This window comes from Bos indicus x Bos taurus, chromosome 20 (assembly GCF_003369695.1).
Source record: "Bos indicus x Bos taurus breed Angus x Brahman F1 hybrid chromosome 20, Bos_hybrid_MaternalHap_v2.0, whole genome shotgun sequence".
Lineage (NCBI taxonomy): Eukaryota > Metazoa > Chordata > Mammalia > Artiodactyla > Bovidae > Bos > Bos indicus x Bos taurus.
The window spans coordinates 31,430,864-31,452,197 of NC_040095.1; the positions used below are offsets into that span (position 1 = coordinate 31,430,864).

The following is a 21,334-nucleotide window of genomic DNA, read 5'->3' on the forward strand; positions in this document are numbered from 1 at the left end:
AATATTCATTGGAAGGACTAATGCTTAAGCTGAAACTCCAATACTTGGGCCACCTGATGCAAAGGACCGACTCATTAGAAAAGTCCCTGATGCTGGGAAAGATTGAAAGCGGGAGGAAAAGGGGGTGACAGAGGATGAGATGGTTGGATGGCATTACCAACTCAATGGACATGAGTTTGAGCAAGCTCTGGGGAGATGGTGATGGACAGGGAAGCCTGGTGAGCTGCAGTCCATGGGGTCCTAAAGAGTCTGACACAACTGAGGAACTGAACAACAACAACTTCTGGGAACCCATGCTTTCTTAAGAAACTTATTTGTAGCTGTAGTTAAGTCATTCTTCTTATATTAATTCCAATTGTGCCCAATGATTAAAATGTAACTTCTTAATCTCTGCCTGTGGAATTGATTTGGATGGGTGGTTGAGAAGATAACCTGGAACACAGTGCAGTGACTGTAACAACAGGGCTTGGACTCAAGGCGGAGAGTCTCACCAAGCTGCAGAGGAAAGCATCGAGAGGACCACCCATGTAGGCTATGAGAGGGCAGAATTCCAGGCCCTTCCCCTGGGGACACCTGTGACCACCTACCCTGGGGTATCCTGGCCTTTCTGGATCCCATTCAGCCACTTGATCTGCAGTATTTGGCTTCTCTGGGGCTGCAGTGGGACCAGGCTAGAACCCAAGTGTCGACTCCCAGACAGGCCTTTGTGGGAGCTTCCAAAGTACTCAGGACACAGAGAAAGCCTCTGAGTCTTCATTATTTCTCTCCTGCTCAGTAGTTCCCACCCTCCCAGAAGTAGCGTACTCCCCTGAGCCTCTGCTCAGCCCCTGAAAGTTGTCCAGACTCAGGATTCTACTCAGTGAAGGGAGGGCAGTAGCCAGATTTCTGCTCTTGCTTGCAGACAACACAGCCCTCACAGCAAGACAGGTGAAGTGCCAAACCTTCACTCTGCTGTACCATGAAACAGCATGTCTGGGCCAAGAATGAGGAACAAGAAGCAGAAGTCCTCTAGCCTAGGACCTCTAAGATGTCAGAAACAAGATACTGAGAAATAGACATAGGTGTCAACCCTCGGTACACATTCCTTCAAGATGCCAAGTCCAGGGGAAGAAGCAAATGAATATCCTCTTCTGAATGACAAAACTAAGTTGAGTGGCTTTGGTCCGATCTGATTGATTAGGTAATCCTGGCATTTGATGCTCACCATATGTTTACCAGCGGTTCTAAGAAGCAGCAAGACAAAACCAAGAAAGAAATCCTCCCAGGAAAGGTATTTTTCTCCTTTTCAGTGACATCTGCCCTTCCTCTGTTCAGTGTGTGGCAGGAGAATTTTTTTTTTCTATGTTTACTCTTTCATTCGAAAAGCCTTACTAAGCATCAGTATTGTACTGCGTGTGTACATGATCCGGAAGCTAAAGCCATCAACCAGCAGACATGATCTGTCATACAGTGTTTGACTTCCATGGAAGGAACAGGCAGGAAACATGCCAATAAATAAGCAAATAAAACTCATTTCGTATGATAAGTGCTATCAAGAATGCTTTATAAGTGAATTGAAAGAAGGTAACTAGAAGGGTGCTATGCTTACCTTGAAGAGTCAAAATAGCATGATTAGAGACATGAGAGTGTCCTTTCAACTTATATCTCAATAATGTGATGGAAATGCTAGAGGAAGGAAAACCTCACCATCAAGAGAGGACATCCACTTCCCAAACTCAGCCTAGAAAAAGGTGAATACAGTCATGGACAGAGGGAAGGCAAATGCAGGCTTTCTATGGTCCTAGTGAGATATATCTGGACCTTCACAATCTCAGAGTCTTCTTTCTGAGAGGACCTACTAGCATAAAATCATACCTAATAGACAATTATGATGAAAGATTTAAATTTTGTGTTAGATTTGATTGAATAGTTGAATTACTGACTTTGCTGACCTAATCAATTATCTGGTTGACCATAGATCTCTCAAGCCAAGGGATTGATAAGGAAGAACTAATTAGTGATGGTATTTGAAGGTGTGTTCACATTTTCTTCTTCACTCTGTAAGATTATATGACCCCATATATCAGCTAAGCTGTTTAGTTTCTAGGTTATGACATTGTTTTTTTTTTTCTGCAGTAATAAAAATAAACAGAAGGAAAAAATGTTGTGATAATTCAAAAATCTTTTCCAAGACACTAGAGAGCAGTAGAATTGGCTTTAAATATAACAGAGTAATCTGGAGTGTGTAAACTGAAGATCCTTTCATACATCATCTCCCCGCTTAGCAACTTCCATCTAGGGAAGTTGAAAGGAACCAGTATGGTGATTTTCATGGCTTGGAGGGCGAGGAATGTCAGCTAGAGGGCTGCCCAGTAGGTCTCTGCCTGGGTAATGGGACTCCCCATTGGGAAACCTCATTCCTCTGTGTGTTATAGCCACCCAGGCACCTTCCCTTCTTACAATGCAAATGTCCACACACTGTTCACACCTGGACAGATATATCTCTGCTCCCTAGCACAACACAGCTGCACTCAGCTTCCTATTTAATTTTAAAGATATTATAATATACTTAATAAAATACTGGGGTCTAGATGTAATCATAATTTAAAATGTAAGAAGCTTATAAAGTGATAATAAGAGCTTACCTGATAGAGTGCAACCCTATCTACAAGGTCCAAGACAGCCCAGGAAGCAGTCATTCCTACAAACACTCCTGCTACTTTGGGCCCTATGGCTTCACATCACTCTCTGCCATATTTTGCTTTCCACAGAGCTTTGAACCAAAATTTACACACAAAAGGTTAGGTTGCATAAAATTTTGGATTTTCAAATTGCTAAAAGAACTTTAGAACTGTATATTCCAAATCCTGCTAGTGCTTCTTGACAGGTGGGCTTATAAAGAACCCTGTCTTTCCATGAATTCAAGGGCTGTTTCATTTATTTATCTAAGAATTTGAAATTCCTACTGAAAAATGAAGATGAAATGTAAAAGTAGTTTCTTTATTTCCAGTTCTTATTGATTTCATTTCTCACATACACTTTTGAAGAAATAAAGGACAAAGTAGAACATGAAAATACATTAATAGAGGCACAGCAGTGACTGCAACACACAGCCCGGTCCTCACGTCCTCTGGTTATGTGCTGTATGTTTTACAGGCTCAAGCCTCACTGGATACTTTTTGATTGAATCTGAAAAAGTAAAATACCATCTTGTGTTCCAATAGGGGTGCAAAGAGTACTTTTGCAACTCCTTGGTACAGGTCAGGGTTACACGCTAGTCGAGCCACAGCATGCACTGGGCACAGGAGGTCCGTGGAATCCTGGCAGGGGAAGAGAAAACGGGTGGCTTGTGGGTGTAATACCAGAAACTAGAAAGGTGCGTGCAAAGAATCATAGGAAACAGCTCCCCGGGGAGGGAGCCCTCACTTTCAGGCTCCTGCCAGTTTAATCCCAGTGATGGATTTGCCCTCGGGAGAATCACAGCAGTTGAGAAAATCTCAGAATGACTGTATTAATGTTTATTATACTCTTACATGAGCTTCCATGTTGGTTCAATAGTAAAGAACCTGCCTGCCAATGCAAGAGGTGCAAGCTTGATTTCTGAGTCAGAGATTCCCTGGAGAAGAAAATGGCAACCCACTACAGTATTCTTGCCTGGAGAATTCCATGGACAGAGGAGCCTGGCGGGCCACAGTAGCATAGTCGGCCATGATTTAGCAACTAAACAAGGTCTTAAACTTGGCCTGCATTGTTCTCTCAGCTCCCCCATTTCAACCCCAGGTTTGGTGGAAACAAGAGTTCTGCTGCTATTGGTAATGAGAAGTCAGGAGGTTTGGCAAGTCGCCGGGTTGAAGATAGGATGTAAAGGGAGCCAACCGCTCCAAAATCTGGCCGCAGAAATCCCTCCTCACGAGGCCAGTCTCGAGTTTTCTCTTGTCTGCTGCCCCAGCACTCTGGCTCCAGGTCAGCCGGACGTGCTAGCTGGAAATCGGGTTGGTGCGGCTCAGAGCAAGAAGGGACGCGCCCTAGAAAAGTGTCCTAGAAAAGCAGCTCTGCGCTGCTGGGGTCCAGGCTTCTGGATGCGTTTGGAGCGGCGACCTGCGCTGGGCGCCGGGGAGCCACGTGCAGATGACTGGACGCCCCGCAGATGGACTGAAGGGAAAGAGCGGGTCGAGCCAGCAGGAGCCTTTCCAGGGCGAAGCGGAGTTCTCAGGGCTGCTGGCTACGCTTTGCGCGATCTCCTGGATCCTGCCAAGTTTGACCCAGTTTGACAACATTGGCCCCCTGGCCGCCCGGTGTGCCCAAGATATCCCACGACCTCCCACCCCTAGTTCAGCAAATCAGGGGACCGAGGGTCCCGCGGGAGAACTGCACTGGCCACCCCGCCCGCGCGTCCGGTCCTCCTCCAAAAGCCAAAGCAGCAGAGAGAAAGACGTTGGAATTCGGTTAAGTAAGAGATTTACTTTAACCATCAAGTAAGTAATGGTTAAGTAAGTAATAAAGATACAATTTATTAAATAACAGAGAAATTCCCAAATGCCTGTGATGAATTCTTCCACGATTGCTAAACGGAGAGGTTTTCTTGTAATAGCATCTGTCGCAGAGAATCCTCCAATGAAGGGTCTCAGCGGAGAGGAGGGGTCCTGGGGGCGAAGGCGGCCGCAGAGACAACCTAGAGTCTTTCTGTCCAGTGCGTGGGGCGTCTGTTGGTGTCTCTCCAGATCAGGAAGAGGGCGATGCTCCGGAAGGGTGTCCGGCGTCAGAGGTCTCGGGTTTCAGACACTGGGTTCCTCAAGTGGCAAAATCCGCCCGGGGAAACTTTGTGGGAGCGCGGCGTCCTCCCGACCTGAGGGCGTCGGTGACTCCTGGCCGGGAGCGGGTGTGGTGTTCGGAGCCGGAGACCCGCCGCGCGGCCTCTAGGGGGCTCTGTGCTCGGGGTCCGTGTTTTGGGCAATGTGGGCGCAGAAGCCTGCAGGGAGGAGAAGGTTCTTCCGGATTGAAGTCCTCCTCGTCCGGAGAGAGTTCGCCCAGCCTAGGATAGCAAGGGAGCTGCCATTCCTTAGGGTTCACTGAGCGCAGGAGCTGCCGCACCGCTGGTTCCTGGGGCTCCTGCGCGGAATCCCAGGCCTCGCGCACACAGCGGGGAAAGTGCTCCATCGCTTCAGCGGGTGAGAAGACAAGTCTTCAGGGACCCCTTCCTTGCGAATTTATAGTGTTCTGGGCTCTTAGGCGTCCAACCAGAGGCTATTGGGGTGGGTGGTTGCAAATTGCTTCAGAAGGTGGGATCTGAGAAGATTAAGGGTAAATTCAGTCATCTTGGATGGAGTTTATTAGAATTTAAGTTGATTTTGTTGATTTGAGAGGATTAAAACTTTTGTTGTTTGTTTAAACGAAATAGGGGCTCTGTCAAGAAAAGCTATTTGGGAGGCTACTTTTAGGTTACTATATCCATTAATTCTCAGGGCCTTTTGCCTAGAAACAGAGTATCATTAGATTTTACCGAGATGATCAAAATGTGGCCATCTTTGCATGAAACCACACTGCTGGTCAGACTTTCCCTTTGGTCTTCAATTCTAAGTTAAAACTGCTTCAGACTTTCAGCCAACAAGTAGAAGTGTCAGGCTCAAGATCTACAGATTTAGATGCAGAGTCTTTGGTAGAAGATACTCAGCTAGTTGTCTAACCTCTCTTGTCTTCATAGTCTTACCTGGATGGTAGCTGAAGTTTAACATTTTAAAGGCAAATTTTTTGATTAAATTCATTAACAAAGGTCAGGTAATTACATAGTCCCAGGCAAAATAATAAGTTGCTCCATTACAGTTATTGTTATTTTCATCATCATTCTTAGTGCTATAATCATGGCTATTAAACAAGACATCAGTCAATAGCAAACTCAAAATGTTGTCTCTTTCTGTGTTTAATCGTAGTGGTTTGCTTTTCCCTTCTAGTGTCAGATGTATAGTGAAATTGTAGCTCCTTATATCCTTCCTCAGATGTTTCAGACATTGTCTTGGCAAACATGTCAGTGCATCCAAGCCTAGATGTCCTTGGTCAGTCATTTATCTTCAACTTAACAAAGTCAGTTTAATTCAAAGCATTTTAAACAAGCGTGTTTCCACAACCTGCTGTGAGCAAGGAGCTGTGATGGGTACTGCACACTGACTTGTAGAACCTGCGCCTGCTTTGGCAGAGCTGAATTTTAGGGGAAGAACATAGACAAGAGACTGTGAGGACACAGCTGAATCTTCTTCCCTATGGTAGTTGATTCTGTGCCGTGAAAGCAAACTCTAATGTTTAAGATGATCCCCACTAAAGCCAGTGTTGTGCATGAACGGAGGGGAAAAAAAGAAAGAAAAGTAGGAATAAAAGTGAGAAAGGAGATAGAGAAAGGAGGGAAGAGAACCAAAACCAAAAATGAGAAATAAAGAAATAAAGAGGATGGAAAATATGGACAACACAAGAGGCAGGGAGTTGGAAGCTCTGGTCAAGGCAGCCAAGAGTGGTAAGTTAAAGGGGTTCATTAGAGCAACTGACTTTGTTCTTGTTGTTACTACGTCTGGTCTGACTTTTTGAAACCCCATGGACTGTAGCCCACCAGGTTTTTCCCAGGCAAGGATACTGCAGTGGGTTGCCACTTCCTTCTTAATGCGATCTTCTCAACCCCGAGATGGAACCGAAGTCTCCGGTTGTCCCAGATAGATTCTTTACCACTGAGCCACCTGGGAAGCAACTGACTTGGGGAATCTAATAAGGATATTCAAGGTAGAAAGCTCTGCTGGTCCAGGCTTAAGGGAAGGACAACAACACTGTCCTCTTTGAAGGCTCAGCATGATGCTATTAGGCTCTGGTGGTGAGGAAACTTCCCAGAAAGTTGTTTGAACACAAATGACAGCTACTTCCCCCACAGAGGTTAGCAGCAAGTAGCCTGTGTTGTGGGGCTTCCCAGGTGGCTCAGTGGTAGAGAATCCGCCGACCAATGCAGGAGCCACAAGACACTCCAACTGGATCTCTGGTTCAGGAAGATCCCCTGGAGGAGGAAATGGGAACCCAATCCAGTATTCTTGTCTGGAAAATTCCACGGACTGAGGAGCCCGGCAGGCTACAGTCCATTGGGTCACAAAGAGTCTGACACAACTGAAGCGATTTAGCATGCACACACACACCTTTGAATAAAGAAAGAAAGGTGTCCAAAGCAGTAATGACCGACAAGTCATTAATCCATGCGTATACCATGGTTCTTTGGAGGGAAATAATATTTGTTTAATTAATTTGCATTAGTGTGTTTACATTTGTAAAACATAAAAACATTCTTCAATATATATCAATATAGTTACTCATCAGTTGGGAAGGGATAGGGTGTAAGTTATAGTTTCAATTTGTAAAGTACTGTCCTATTTCACTTTAAAATATGTATAACTTTGATACTAAAATGTTTAGAGATAGTTCAACAAGAAATAGAAGGATTCTAATGCCTATTCACATTACCTTTAAAGCTACAACAGGTAGTAGTCACTAAGAACTTATGATAAGCACTGTACTATGTCTTTTTTATTATCCCATTCCTTTAAGTGCTATTATAAATTACATTTTATAAGTAAGAAAATGTAGGGTTACAGAACTGAAGTCATATTTCAGCATGAAGTGCTGATTAGCACATGTTGGGATCTGTAATTTCCATTGGAAAACTACACAGCTCTGTGTGTTACTGTCACGTGGGCATTGCCCACATGACATTCTCCACAAAACTCTTTCTGGGTCCAACCTCTTGGCCCAGATAGATTGATTCAGCATCTAGGAGACCAAAGGTTTGCAACTTCATCTGTCTACCCTCAAGCGTTTTGTTGTCTGGAAGCCAGAGGGGTAGCCTGGGTTACTCCCTGTCCCACAGGGCACAGGAACTTGGGTCTGATCAACCCCCAGAGGCTGAGACTGGGGGAATGCTCCACTGGTACTAGGAGGAGAATTGTGTGGTGAATGATGGTTCCCCATCATCTCTAACTTCAGCCCCCAGGAAGCTGAATACTGTAGATCAGGTGGCTGCGTGAGACCCGGAAAAGCCATGCAAGACCGATGTAGGCACTTGTGGAAGGAACTGCAGCAGAATGTTACATAGGAAAGGCTCTGGAAACTGCCCTCTCTCAGCCTTATGGGTAGCTGTGCCTTCGTGCTTTCCCTTCCCACTTGGCTTAGAAACACCCCCTTCAAGCTCAGTTGCTATAGTCACTCCCTGTCTAGGATTCAAGTACTGCTGTGGTACATTCAGCCTCTGGGTGTCTTTTAAAAATCATGCCTTGCCGGGTCTTCCCTGGTGGCTCAGCAGTAAAGAATCTGCCTGTCAATGCAGGAGACATGGATTCGGTCTCTAATCTGGGAAGATCTTACGTGCTGTGGAACAGCTAAGCCCTGGTGCCACGACTATTGAGTCTGTGCTCTAGAGCCCACGTGCTGCAACTGCTGAAGCTCACAAGCCCTAGAACTCACGCTCTGCAACAAGAGAAGCCACGGCAATGAGAAGCCCGCACGCTGCAACTGAAGAGGAGCCCCCACTCACCACAACTAGAGAAAAGCCAGCGTAGCAATGAAGAAATAGCAGTCAAAAATTAAAACTTTTTAAAAATCATGCCTTCCATTTTATCTCTAAGAGCAGTATAGTTTGGAATTGTGCAGATATGTGCAGACTATTATTTACATTTTTTATCTTGTATTGGCATACACGTCTGTTTTTAACTACAATTTCTGCTTATAGAATTAGTACTCTGGCTCAAGAGTATTCATGTTGAAATGTTTAATGCATATTGTCATACTGGCTTTCCAAAGATCCTTTCAAATTTTTCTCAAAAGCTATGTTGGGGAGTGCTACTTTACCAATATTTGAACAAATGAAAAAGATTAATATAGGCCACCATGGTACTCAAGGTTATATGTCATGGTTTCATTTTGTATTTCCTTAATCTTTTGGAGCCCTGACCTGGGTCTCAGTTCTTTCAGCCAAAGACTCCCCCATCCCAATACCACTTCCAATCCTGGCTCCACCCACCCAAATCAATACTGATTCCATCCACCCAAATCGATTCATAAGCCGAGAATAGGGAAGCATGTTTTAATCATTGTGCAAATTGGAATTAATCTAAGAAGTATGACAATTCTGAGTACATCGACGGGAAAGTTCCTTGATAGCATAGATTCCTGAAGAGAGATTTCTTTTTTTCTAATGTATTTTTTAATTGAAGGGTAATTGTTTTACAGAATTTTTTTGTTTTCTGCCAACTATCAACGTGAGTCAGCCATCGGTATACATATGTCCCCCCTTGGTCTGAACCCCCCTCCCATCTCTCTCCCCATCCCACCCCCCTAGATTCTTACAGAGCCCCAGTTTGAGTTCCAGGAGTTATACAGTAAATTCCCATTGGCTATCTATTTTACATATGCTAATGTAAGTTTCCCTGTTACTTTTTCCATAGAGCTCACCCTCTCCTTCCTCCCCCTACCCTGTCAATAAATCTGTTCTCTATGTCTGTTTCTCCATTGCTGCCCTGCAAATAAATTCATCAGTACCATCTTTCTAGATTCCATATATGTATGCGCGTTAGTATAGGAGATTTATCTTTCTCATTCAGACTGACTTCACTCTGAATAATAAGCTCTAGGTTCATCCACCTCATTAGACTAGACTCAAATGCGCTCCTTTTTATGGCTGAAGAGATTTCTAATTGAAAAGGCCGTCAATTATCCAAGAAAGGAAGAACAAAGAAGGAATGTTCTGTCCCACAGATATCTCCAGGCTCGTCCCAGAGAGAGGCGGAGCCCAGGGGAGAAGTCCAGCCCGGCAGATTGGGCCTCCGCTGGGGTGACTCAGGCCCCAGTCCAGGGTGGTGATTGAAGGGGTACTGTGGGCCAGAGAGAAGGCTGCTATTCCTTCCCTTGCCGGGTTCCACCGGGTTTCAAGTCTCAGTTTTCCGCAGCCTCGAGGTGTGTGGGGTGGGGTGGAGGCCTCCTGGCCTCCTGGAGGCGATCTGGCCGCGGGGTCTGGCAGCCTCCGCAGCTGCTGGCTGTTCAGACCCTCCTGGGCCCGGCGCTGTGTGGCTTGGGCCTCTTCTTGACGGGACTGTCGCTCCATCCCGGACTAGCAGCCGGCTCCTGGCCTTGCGAGTCTCGCCAGCGTTTCTGGCCGCTCTCGACGCGGGGACCGTCCGCGTGTCCGGGACAAGCGTGGCGCGGCAGCCCACAGGCGCAGTAGTGCGCGTCCCCGCAGAACTCCGGGCTTAGGCAGGAGGGGCGGCTCAGCGCCGGGAAGTTATCCAGAGCCCAGGCCCAGGCCTGTTCTCGGTTCAGGCCCGGAGGCAAGGCGGGCTCGGGATGTGCCCTCCTCCAAGACTGCGCTTCCATGGCTTCAGCCTCCTCACCAGGCCGAGAGTGCAATGGGTCTAGCACAGAGGCGAATGATCCTGCTAGGTGCGGAGTGTGCCTTTTATAGTGCCTGCCCGACAAGGTTTTGGGAAACCCGGGAGTTGATAGGTGGGATCCACACTCATTTGCCTTGCAAATTACCTCGGGGTCCCTGGGGACTGAGGAGATAACCACATCTTTCTGGGAGGGGCATGGAAGCTCTGAGTGGTTTATGGTGATTGGATTAAAGGAGGGGAGGGGAGAAGATGAGGGTCCCTGGCAGTTTCCATTCACTGGAAGAAGCCTCTTTGCTTGGAAGGCACAACTGGTCAAATCACACTTCAGGTTCTCTCCTTTGAGCAGATGAGAGAGGATGGCCTGGTGTTAGAGACGAGGCTCAGCCAGGTTCCCCCTTGGCAAAACCCACAGCTTACAGTTGGTTCATGCTGGAGTTGGGCTGAGATTCCAGGTCCTCTTGCTTTCACATCAGAAAGGGAAAAGAGGAACGGAGTGATCATGTAGGGGTGGGGAAAAGGAGAGTCCCACGCCTACTTAGAATTCTGATATTTCTTTTTTTTTTTTTAAGAAAAAATATTTATGGCTGCACCGGGTCTTCCTTACAGGACAATGAAGTTGCAGAGAGACAGAACGTGGCTCTTAACACTTTCACTCTTTTTCAGGTCTTCCTTGTGGCTGTGTCGGCTCCAGAGTGAAAGGGATGTGTAGTTTTGGAGCGCGAAGTCTCTCTATTTGCCCTGCCACTTGTGGGATCTTAGTTCTTCCACCAGAAATCAAACCCACATCTGTTGCACTGGTAGGTGGGTTCTTAACCAACCTGGTTTGCCCTGATTTTCATACTTTTCAGAGCGCATTGAATTGAGTGAACACCGTGTTTTTAATCGTGTCGTTTGTGTGGCCCCTATCCTGTTTATTTGTAATTATTGCCACTCTATCATAAGTGATTCTCATTTGTCTGCTCCCCTTTAGGCATAATTTTTTCTATTAATAACTTGTATTTTTGCATCGTATTTTTAGTGTGTATTTTTAATATTTTTCAGTGTTGCATTATATAATAATTTTCTGCATGCCTCTATATTCATGTAAAAGGAAATGTGTTCTATCCTAATTTTATTCATTACATTTCACTTGTTTGCCAATTTGCAAAATCTCTGTATGAATATTTCATCTGCTGCTTTCTTCTCTTGCCTGTTCCCCTCTAGTGAGCTTCTGTCATACTTCACCCCTGCACTGTACCCCAGGGACACTCAGATTGCTAAGTCATTACCATATGGAATTATTGCCATTAGCATATGGAATCATCTCTATTGGTCAGTGAGACAATTTCTCTAGGATAGGTACCCAGGAGCAGAACTGGCATGTCATGGAAAATGCATCAACCAAATTTAAGGGAGTACTGCCAGATGATTCTCTGGGAAGAATGCAGCGTTTATGATCAGGAAGTAGTGCATGAGGATTACAGATTACTCTATGCATATGTTCCCCACATATTAATACTTGGAATGGCCTAGTATTCTACCACGTGTCATCAGTTGCATGGTCCCAAAGAGAGCAGCTAGTGAGTCTTTTGATTCAATGTTTTTCTTTTTGGATCTCTGACTCTGTCTCTCTTGGGGGCCAGTTTGCAGTATGGTTCTCAGACTCTTTTCCCGAGGCATGTTCAGTCTGATGTCTGTTGTCTTCCTTTTCCATCAAATTCCAGTTATCTCCTTCCTCTAATAAATCTCCTGTGTAAGTTATTTGAGTGTTGTGTTTGTTTCTTAGAAGGTATAAAATAAGTAAGGCAGTGAAAAGACACTTATCTTCATCCTTACTGACTTATTTCAATCCTATTTATTTAACCAACCTTATAAAAATGAATCTAGATGCCCTGAATGAAATGTATAAATATTTTTAAAGTTTAATTTCTGCATTCAGGGTATTTTCAGGATGTTTGTTTTCTGCTGATCATGATTTTTCAATGAGAAAAAAAGTGAAAAGAAGAAAAATTCCCTGCAATCTTTCATTTGGAACTTTTACAGTTTCCCTTTGTACATGTATTTCCATCAAGAAATAAATAAAACAGTTAAATAATGATGCTTTATTTCTTTTGTATGTGTTACTTTATTTTTTTAATTTTTAAAAATTATTTCTTTGGCTGCAGCAGGTCTTAGTTGCGGAATGGGGGATCTTTAGTTGCAGCATGTCAACTCATCTCTGTGACACGTGGGATCTGGTTCCCTGACCAGGGATAGAACCCAGGCCCCCTGCATTGGGTGCACAGAGCCTTAGCCGTTGGACCACCATGGAAATCCCTATGTGTTACTTTAAATAACAGAACCCCAGGACAAAGCCAGGAGCTCCTCTGATTCTTGCTGGTCACTAAAGTAGCTCAGTGATTAGAGCATCAGAAGTCTGTATATGGTAATGGACGAGGATTGGTGGTAGGTGAGCACTGGGGATGCAGAGGACTTGAAACTGAAACCACTAGGCGATGTTTTAGGGGCTCCAAGGACCTTCAGTCCTTTATGTCTCCACTCAGAAAGCATTCAGCAAGAGATAAAGTGACAGAGAAGAAAGTATTTATGACAATAGGAGGCTTGTGAGGCATATAGGTGAGTGGGCAAGAAGGAGCCATGCCCTGAAAACTTAGTGAGCTACATTTTTTTTTTTTTTGATCTTAAATAATTTTTTTATTTCATTTGGAAGACAACAGCCACTGTTGATTTTCTGGCAGGAAAATGACATGATCAAGCAGCTGAGAATTCCCCCATCACAAATACTCAGGATAGAGTCTAAGGAAAAAAAGAAGTACAATGTTTCTCAATAGAAGTAAGATCATCCTCCACCCCCAGGGAGTTTTCAGGAAAATGTGAAGATAAATTCTGGTGTCACAGTGACTGTGGGCATTTAGTTTGGTAGGGGCCAAAGCTGCAGTCCATGGGGTCGCTAATAGTCAGATACAACTGAGAGATTTCTTTCACTTTTCACTTTCATGCACTGGAGAAGGAAATGGCAACCCACTCCAGTGTTCTTGCCTGGAGAATCCCAGGGATGGAGGAGCCTGGTGGGCTGCCGTCTATGGGGTTGCACAGAGTTGGACATGACAAGTGACTTAGCAGCAGCAGCAGCAAGGATGCTACAGGTGGCGCTAGTGGTTAAGAACCCGCCTGCTAAAACAGGAGACAAAGGAGACTGCTGTTCGATTCCTGGGTTGAGAAGATCTCCTGGAGGATGGCATGGCAACCCACTCCTGTATTCTTGCCCAGAGAATCCTGTGGACAGAGGAGCCTGGAGGGCTATGTTCCATAGGGTCACAAAGAGTCAGACACGACTGAAGCAACCTGGCACGCATGCAAGGAGGCTACATATCTTCCAGCATGTAGAATGGTCCCAAACCACAAAGCATGATTCTGCCCAAGATGCCAAGAGTGTGTGTCCAAGGAGAAATTTCAGTTCTCTGTGAAGCTGACTCAAAGGACCTCTGGGCTCTCCCGATTCCACCTTGATATTCAGAGTTGCAGTGGAAGAGAGCGGAGGGGTTTGAAGGATCTCATCCACAGGACTCCAGGAAATATCCAAAGTGATCGTGGTTTGTGAGGCAGCAACTGTATCATCCAAGGCAGTGGACTTAAAGAGCTCGTACTGGGCAAAGCCGCTGGCTGTTAAAGTAGACAAGTGATGTCTTTTCTTATGTGACTTTTTTAGATCTTCAAGATTTACAGAATAATTTTTATCCACTTTACAGGTGACCATGTACAAGACAATTCCTGTGATGTTGCTACTGGTTGAGATAAGCTCAGCTCCCAGCCAACTGATACCTTCAGGATCTGAACCATCACACCTTACCCAGAGAGGAGGAAGGGCAGTAACTGGCCGATTAATCTTCAGATGGGTCATATTAGGATTGTGAGCCATGGTATAAAATCCAATTAACTGCCTGGCTCTCCCAATTGGTAAAGCAAGCAGGCCAACATTTTCACCAGTAGAGAGATCAGAAATAGCAGTGTCTTCAGACTGTAGCTCTTCAATAGGACTTGGTTCTTCCTTTTCTAAAGGCACTTTTTCCACAATAAATATGGTTTCATTTTCATGTAGAATATTTTTCAAAGGGTTTGGTTGGCCTTTGCTGATCAACTGCACTTGAATATCAGCCTCATAGATAAATGGGTCTTTACGGATTCCTTTTTTATTTTCATCAAATTCCTGCAGAAGACCAGCGTAAAATTCCTCAGCAGCTCAGTTAGCCCCCGACCACATCGCGCCCCAGTTTGACCGAACACCCGAAACCGCCAAGCTGAAATCTACATTTTTTATAATCAAAGGAAAAGTGGGGAAGGGGGAAAAAACCACTTTCTTCCTCACTTTAATTGGATGTCATGTTTCCATCCTCTCTTCTCCTCCAGGTTGGGCAGGGGAATTTTCTTGTCCTTACATGGTTAAGCCAGTACTGTCATGGCACTGTAGAAAAATTATTTCAGGTCTCAGTACAATGAGGGTCTTCCACTTTGAAATGTCACCTTTTCATAACTTCTTGCTTTTTATGTGTGCAGAGAGCATGTCCTAGGGGTCATTAACCTACTGAATTCACAGGATATGGGTCTCAAGCTACCATTATTTTATTGTTTGGGTGCATATCTTACACTTCTGCTACATGGTTTTGTTGCTAAGCAAGCCTGTTGGTTTTGCAGTTAAGCAGATCTGCTTTCTTGAGTGACCATTAACTTATGAGGGTCTTCCATACTTACTTCTTTACTTGCAATTCTCTAGTGGAATTAGGTATTTAATTACTCACATTATCCCTTTATTCTGTCCCTATTGGATGGAAGAGCAGCTCCCTAGCTAGACCCAGAAAGAAAATTATCCAAGAGGCCAAAATTATCCTAGTCCCAAATTTGTAGGGTGACTCTGAGACCAACAGCTGGATCTCCTTTGCCACTGGCCACTTTGAATGCCCTCCTCTCACACACACCAAGCCCAGAGGTAGGAAGGGCACCAGCCCATCCACCAAAAGAAGAAAAGAGTTTTTAGAAGTCCATGCAAGTATTATCCTCACAAAAGTTAGAATCAGAGATCTGGCCCATACCCCTGTTCATTTATAGCCTACTAATTGATCCTGATTAAGAAGACAGAGAAGTGAGATAGAGATGCCAGAGCAGCTGGAATAACTCAAAAATCCCCCTCCGAAGGAAGGCTGGGACTCCAGGAGGTGCAGGAAGACAGTTGGGGCCCTGGACTCAATGAGCTTCCCCGGCAGCTCAGTTGATAAAGAATTTGCCTGTAGTGCAGGAGAGCCAGGTTTGATCCCTGGGTCAGGAAGATCCCTAAAGAAGGAAATAGCAAACCACTCCAGTATTCTTGCCTGGAGACTTCCTTGGACAGAGAAGCCTGGCAGGCTGCAGTCCATGCGGTCCCAAAGAGTCAGGCATGACTGAACGATACCAGTGGACTCAATGAAATTCTCAGAGATCCTGTCTACTGGATCTTCTAGATGACCAGTGCATGTCTGCGACTTTGAAAAGCTCTGACCATCTCTGTATGCCCAGGGGCAGAACCACCCTTCCCGTATCCTGAGAATACCAGCCCCACAACCCACACTCACTCCTCCACCCCTGTACCTCCTCCATCTCCAACAGCCAAAGTAGAAATCAACATGAGAAAGAAGAATCTCACATTTATGGGCAACTTTATTAAAAGAGTGGGGAAAAGTGGGCACACATTTTTTTCTAGACACAACATCGCCCATCATGTGAGCAGAGGGATGTTGCTATAATATCCAGAGCAGAGGATCACCCAGTGAAAGGTCTCGGTGGAAATCTCAGACTTCTGGACACAGAAGATGGAGACAGCCTATATTCTTATAGGCCTCAACTCTTGGCATCTGCTGCCAGCAGCACTGGGACATGCAGTGGTGGCTCCCAGAGCAGGAGCAGGGCAAAGCCATCTGTGTTTCAGTGTTCCACTTGTTCATCCTAAGAAACAGTGTCACCTGCTGAGGGAGTCTGCCATGGAGGTGGCAATGGGGCTCCTCATTACTGGCAGCCACCTCTCCTGCAGGCACCTCTGGCAGGTGGTGAGCATCTGTTCTGGGGCTGGTGGCTCGGTGCCCCACCTGGAAGTACTCTGGTTTCTGAGCCTTAACTCAGAAACTGGTAAAGACTGGAAAGCAGTTTGCCATTTAAGTCCAGGTGATCCCCAAAAGGGGGCTTCCTTGGTGGCTCAGTTGTAAAGAATCCCCCTGCAATGGGGGAAACACAGGGAAGATCCCCTGGCAACTCACTCCATTATCTTGCCTGGAGAATCCCATGGATGGAGGGGTGAGCTATAGTCCATGGGGTCACAAAGAGTGGGACATGACTGAAGCAACCTGAGCACGCATGCATGCAAGCATGATCCCAAGAGAGGTGACTCGGGCAGGGTCTGGAATCTGCTGATCTTCTCACTCGCCACTCTTTTGTGCAATCCCAGGCCTGCAGCTCACAGCCTGGAAGTTCTGTTCCAGTGCATAGCTCTCAGACCAGCTGACATAGAGCACTGTACCGGTAGTGCTGGAGCAGAGACTGAAGCACAGGTCCTGCCCAGGGAAATGGTAATGGGGGTTGTGGGGGTGGGTAAGTTCACTTCAGTCGTGTCTGACTCTTTGTGACCCTATGGACTGTAGCTCACCAGGTTCCTCTGTCCATGGGATTCTCTAGGCAAGAATGCTGGAGAGGGTTGCTGTGCCCTTCTCCAGGGGATCTTCCTGGCCTAGGGATCGAACCCATGTCTCTTACATCTCCTGCATTGGCAGCCAGGTTCTTTACCACTAGCACCACCTGGGAAGCTAGTGGGTGGAGGGGACACTTAAAGAATGATCTAGGATGAGGGAGCCAGGAGATGTCACCTTTTGATCCTATCCCAGGGTGAATCCACTCTCTTGGGACCTCCAGGACTTCGAGTGAGATTTGTTTTCTGGTCTCTGTGAGTTTGTGCATTGCAACTGTCGGTGACACAGATCCAGAATGCAGTGCATCCTGCGGCAGTGTATAGAAGCAGCCTAGAGCCCCACTCCCGAGAGTCATAAGGATCCATAAAAGGAGTCCCCAGAAGAGGTGGACGCTGTGGAGGAGATCTGTTGATGAGGGATCTCATCATCAGCCGGAGTTTCCCGACTCTGCGAACTGAGCATGGACACTCTAGTGTCCTGGACACCTCCAAGCATTACAGCTCAGCTCCTGCCCCAGGGACCACCATTGCCAGTTCCAATAATGCTGGAAGCAGAGCCTAAGCATCTTAGGACCCCTGAGATTTCTGCTGAAACTATTCCTCTGGTTTTGCTCACACGGGATGGGAAAGCTCATCAGAATAGGGTGTGAAATGGATAGAAATAGCAGATAAAGAAACCAGAAGACTGCTAAACTTTGGAATCCTAGGGACAAGGACAAGCTGGCACAAAGAAAAGGAAATTCAAGGAAAAAAATTAAAAATCTAAAATCAGAGTATAGGCAGGCCTGAGATTATGAATGAGAAATGTGCTGTCTTGTTGGACTCTTTGTGATTGCTAGGACTGTACCCCTCCAGCTCCTCAAATTTAGTTTACAAGCATAAAAGCAAGTCATCTACATAGATTTTTGTAAAAGCATCAGAGTGAGATAATGACTATAAATGACAAAAGACAAGAAACATAGCTAAAGATCTGGTTATAATACAGTTGTCAAGGAAATTTGGCTATTTCTGTGACATACAACATTTTGATAATAACTGGAAATGATTGAGAACATACTACAACATTTCAAGTTTTAGGAAAGATCATATAATTTCTAGAACTTTATAACCTAAGAAGATTTATCACTATTTGTCATTATTTTCCAGGTAATTTAGCATACCAAATAAGCCTAATTAGTTTACTATCTCTCTTTGAGATGTTCAGGGACACATTCAAGCATTCCAAAATTAACCAGAGGTCAAAAGAACTTTATTCAGAATTTGATTTGAAAAAGTTTGTTGAATATCAGAAGGATTTTTAACATTTGGCTAACTAGGATCATAGTCACTGTGAAACACCACTTAGTCATTTAACCAAAGCGACAATAAAAGATTTCAAAGGCAAATACAGAAAATTACAACAGATTGCATAAGAGTTAGTAAAGAAAGTTTACAATCTATTTATCAAAAAAGATCAGTGTTTCAAGAAAACTTTGTCCTCTTAGTAAGGGAAAAGGCAAGTCTAGTTTTGTACAACTTCACTATTAAAATTCATTCACTTGATTGAATTCAATCTATTTTTATAGAGTGTTCACCATGCATAAAACTCTTTTTTCAGAATTCCTTTTAAAATTTCTTTCTGATCCATGCATCCTTTATTCCATGACCAACTACTGTGTCATGTCCAAGCAACAGTATACAAACTGGCAATCAATCTTAATCCGACTGGACAGCAATCTAAGGCTTACAGTACATTTAAGGCTTTCAAATTGGGGGAAGAAAATTATTTTAATAAAACCAAAGACCCCCTCAAATCCAAACCCCAACCAATACAAGTAGTGTAGCAGTTTTAGTATTTTTACACTTCTGATGCTTATTGGCACAACTCCTGTGTCAAACCCAAGTAACTCCTGAACTATAAATTTAGTGAAATTTTAATTACATAATTTTTTCAAAGCATAAACTTGTAATTTTTGTCTCAGAAATGTTCTAACATTTTTAATAGCAAAATATAGGAGTAAAACATATTAAGAAAATGTATTCAGTCATTTACATTACAAATAAATTTGCAGTTTTGTTGTTGACGCCTGACAAAAGAAAATTACCCATTAACAATCTGTGCACAATGCAATTGCAAATATGTACAGCACTTTAAAGAAACCTACAAGGAGGACTTTACCGAAGGACAGTGGGCTAGATTCTTTGTTAGACTAATCAGGTGATCAAAATATTAAAACTCTGTGGACTAGTAATAAATTCATGCTTTAAAAATCCTGTTTACTTTTATATAAGAAGACTCCAGTTATATTGTTCTACTTGATGAAGCTGTTCACAATTGTTCCAATAAATCATCCTTTAATTTGATTTGTGTGGGGTAAAGATCAGCATGTTAACAAAAATTAACAAAGGAATTTTCATCACAGTGGTTTCCAGTTACACTACCACAGCTTCACAATGGATTAGAGCCATGAATCAGGTGGCTGAAAGGGTCAAATACTGAGAACACTGGTGGAGAGAGGTTACTACTACTAAACTAAGGATTTGCTCAGTCGTGTCCAACTCTTTGGGACCCCATGGACTGTAGCCCACCAGGCTCCTCCGTCCATGGGATTCTCCAGGCAAGAGTACTGGAGTCGGTTGCTATTTCCTTCTCCAGGGGATCTTCCCGACCCAGGGATAGAACCTAGGTCTCTCGCATTGCAAGAAGACGCTTTAACCTCTGAGCCACCAGGGAAATGAGACCCCAAAACCTATTTGGAGAGAGGTTAAGTCCTACATAAATGATTCCCACCTCACGGGCAAGGTGGAGAAAGGGGTGTGAGCATCCTTCTTAAAGCACAAGAAAACCATCCCCCCACTCAGCTCTCCTTTCCATTCCACAAGGCAACAAAGCTGGAAATCACAACTGTTCGGTTTAACATGATGTGTGGGTTAGAAGAACCTCTATATACCAAAGACCAAGATGTCCTCAGCTCTTTGATTAGGACGCCCCCAAACGCTGGGCATTTCCTCGTGGTTATCAGGCCCATGACAGCCATCCAGTTGAAGCACGTTCACAGTTGATGAAGTAAAATCAAGTCATATTCAGGAATTAGGAAGTTCGTGAGATATGAACTGTCGTAGTCTTTCTAGGTATTGTATATATAAAACTGTATGTCATTATCCCGGTCCCTTTGACCCAGAGGGGCTCCACGGCCCCGGGAAAGCACTCGTAGGTACATAGCCATGACTTCGTCCTGTGTACAGCGCAAGTATGGGAGAGGTGACTTTAAATACTTGTCAATGTTAGGGAAAGCATCAACGCAGTATGTTTTACTGGTATCGGGAAAAGCCACACGCAATCCACACATCAGCGGCGAATGGAAAATTACAACTGCACACTCATACCTGGAGGTCAGTTCTACCACTGGGTGGGAACTTCCAAAAGCTATGACCATACGAGATGATGTTCTCAGGACTTAACGCCATATTGGGTGCAGCGCCCGCCAGGTGGCGTCGGTATCAGTGTAGAGGGCTTGCCCAGGCTGATGCCGTAGCCCTAGTCGTGGTAAGGAAATGTTGCAGTTGATACGCGAGCGGAGGCCGATGTATCAATAGAAGCTACGCATCTGGCCCAGGCCCGCGGCATTGCGGTGGGAGAGAACAGCGTGCAGCGGCTGAAGGCGCCCAGCACAGGAACATGCAGCCTAGCCGCTTGTCCCTAGGGGTGCGCTAGAAAACCTGAACGGCATTCAGCTCGCACCGGGAGCACCTCCAAGTGTGCGCTCTCGCTCTGGCGCAGGTTGCACGCTCCAGGCCCCGCGCCCTCCTCTGGCGGCTGCTGTGCGGCTGGGCCAGGGCGGTGGCGGCGACCGAGGCCAGGGAAGGTTGCCAGCATCGTGGTAGATGGGCTCAGGAGGCGGCAAGGCCAGTTTGACGGCTATGTGGCTCCAGCAGGCCCAGCAGCAGAAGAGCCAGCTCCGCTTTCCAGCAAGAAGCCCTGCATCCTGGAGTCTGGTTCGGGCATCCAGGCGGCCTCGAACCCGCGGCCGCCAGCACGGCAGGCAGGCAGACTGGGTCCGCAGCGAGGGCGAGCAGGGCGGCTGCGGCCAGCTCGCCTGGCGGCTGGACATGGAGGAGCTGGGAGGCGCGGCTGGCCTGGGCCGGCTTGGCGCTTCCAGCCCGGCGGGTCAGCGGTCGTCCTGGGGGCGGGCAAGGCGCGGACAGCCGGGGTCCCTGAGCCGCGGACATAGCCCGCGGCAGCCCAGCCGGCTCGATCGCGGGATCCCTGCCTCCCTTCATGAGGACT

General features: G+C 45.6%; 1 pseudogene; it reads right to left on the reverse strand.

Moving 5' to 3' along the window:
- Positions 1 to 19,769: 19,769 nt before the first annotated feature.
- LOC113879244 lies at positions 19,770 to 21,052 on the reverse strand (annotated as a pseudogene).
- Positions 21,053 to 21,334: the final 282 nt, after the last annotated feature.